The sequence below is a fragment of the Petromyzon marinus genome, unplaced genomic scaffold, assembly GCF_048934315.1.
Source record: "Petromyzon marinus isolate PM22_M1 ecotype Great Lakes invasive population unplaced genomic scaffold, UKy_Petmar_22M1.pri1.0 PM_G_Scaffold_21, whole genome shotgun sequence".
Lineage (NCBI taxonomy): Eukaryota > Metazoa > Chordata > Hyperoartia > Petromyzontiformes > Petromyzontidae > Petromyzon > Petromyzon marinus.
The window spans coordinates 1,622,501-1,625,000 of record NW_027422773.1 but is presented as its reverse complement, the minus strand read 5'-3'; the positions used below and the strand labels follow the sequence as shown (position 1 = coordinate 1,625,000).

General features: G+C 43.7%; 1 pseudogene; it reads right to left on the bottom strand.

The window, feature by feature from the left end:
* The window catches only part of LOC142912664 (28S ribosomal RNA), a 10,357-nt pseudogene that overhangs the window by 3,140 nt on the left and 4,717 nt on the right, over nt 1-2,500 (bottom strand).

Below are 2,500 nucleotides of genomic sequence, written 5' to 3'. Positions count from 1 at the left end.
AACTGATGTAGTCCAAAAATAAAGAATTAAAATAACAAAGTCTAATCTATATAAGTGCTCTTGAATAAGCTTCGTGTAAAAAATAGCAATATAATAAAAATACCAAGTCTTCGTCTTGGAAAATAACAAAATCTAAAAGAATGGTCTTCTTTATGGAAAATAGTAAAATAAGAATACCAAGACTTCACCTTGGAAAATAACAAAACCATCTTGAAAAAAGCTTATTTTTAATCTTCTTTGTAGGCAGAAAATAGTAAGGCGAAAATAAAGTCCCCTCTAAGCTCTAAAGTAACAAATACGACGTGTTAAAAAAAAAAAACTAACAATAAAAAAAAGAACCAAGACTCCGTCTTGGAAAATAACAATCTAAATTGTGGAAAATAGTAAAATGAAATAAAAACCGACTTCACCTTCGAAAATAACAAAATCAATCTAAAACAAATGACATCTTAAAACAAAACTATTATTTGTTTCGGAGGTTGTCTATGACTGTTCATAGACCGCATAATTTCCACAGAACATTCTCAGAATATCAAGAGAGAAAAGCAGCGTTCTGCGGGAAATCATCTTGGCCAGTGATGTCGTTCTGGGTTTGGTCAGGCCCAGGGAGGTAAGTACCTCGTTATTCTCAAGGGGCCACTTTCCTCTTGCCCCAACCGGGAATCCAAAGAATGTGACCTTGCTAGCCTTCGTCAGCACTTTGACTTGATCACCAAGAGGGGTATAGTACGAAACTTTGTGCGAGGCAGCATCTGACAAGGTATTCTTTGAAAGCTCAAAACGGACGGTGACATCGATCACAACCGCCTCCTCATCTTTTGCAAACACGAGGTCAGGCTTTCTCATCTCTCCCGTCTCGGATATGAACTGTGGCTCTTTGTATACAGACCAGCCCAATCTAGCCGCTTCGTCTGCCAGAATGTTACTGATCTTGTTATGTCGCGCAATTCTTGCTTTCTGTACTGCAGGACATTGACCGAGAATGTGCGAAAGGGACTCGAGTCTGGCAGAGCATTTCCTGCAGGAACGTAAGGCCCCATCTCTGCCTCTGTTCAAGCTTTCTCTTGTTGGGTAAATATTTGCCCTTAGTTGTAGTGCTGCGATAAAGAAGCATTGTTTAAAGCCGCACCATGGCCTCAACCAAGCATTACTGATTCTATCATGCGCAAAGTTTACAATGCCCCTTCCTTGAACCGGCTTTTCGCACCATCTCTGAAATTCATGCTCCCTCCAATCGCAGGGTCTCGGATATACAGGTTCTTTTGACACCGAGTCCCTGAGAACGAATGTTGGGATTGCATCACTGTCACCCCCTGCTCGTACCCACAAATTACGGTATTCTTCCTCCATACCCTGCGAGGACACAATATTACGGGTGATAGCATCGGACGAGTTTGCTATACGTTGCAGCCTTCTAACTTGAACCGAAGGGATTGTTTTTTCCAGTTTCAAGATGGCAAGGCCTCCGTCTCGGGCTCTGGCATATAACAGTCCATCACAAGTTGAAGCGGGAAGGTGGAGCCATCCTTTTACCGCCTTTCTAATCTCTTGGTCCAACCCACGGAGAGTTGATTGCTTGCAGTCCGAGTGGTCTGCAGGATATAACAATCTGGGTAGGGCATAGGCATTGAGTAGTTCAACCTTCTGAGTTGGCTTCAGAGGCGCCTCATCGATTTTCGAGATCCATGTCTTTAGCTGACAATGTAGATCAGGCTGTATAGTGCCAGTCCAAGGGCCAATTTTCAGACCAAGGTATTTCGTTGATTCATCAGGTTGGATCATATGGACATCTTTATTTTTGATAGTCCATGGGTCGCAGTTGTTCACCGTATATGAATCTTTGGTTGGGCTTATCATGAAGCCCTGGCACTTTCTGGCCTGAACCTCCAATCCCGATAGCCCACAAAATGATTCCAAGATCGCTAGATTGGCGGCCATACCAACCCAAGATTCGCTCACCAACACCAAATCATCAGCAAACGCAAGAGCTGTCACGTGGTCGGTATCAATGGAGTACCCAACTCCGTGTGACTCTAGGGTGCATATCAAAGGGTCCATGGCAAGATTGAAGAGCAGGGGTGACATGGGGTCACCCTGTTTGACACCAACACGTATGCTAATTTCTCGAGTCGACTCGCCATTGCTTTTGAACGAGGTCGTACACCGATCGTAGGCGTTCTGGATGATGCCCACCACGTGTTCATCTACTTTCTTGTGCCTTAACACCCATAAAATATGAGCATGCGAAACCGAGTCAAAAGCTTTCGCTATGTCGATAAACATGACAGCCAACGGCCTGTGCAATTTCTTAGCATGTCTCATAAGGTCCTGTAGCACCTTAAGATTTTCAGAGCAGCCAGATGCCGCTATAAAACCACGCTGCCTTGGGTTTAAGGGACAAGCACGAGCAAGACGTGCAGTCATTATTCTGGAAAATAATCTCAGAATCATTGAACCGATCGTTATTGGTCTCCAGTTCCCCAATTCTTTCAGCTTTTCA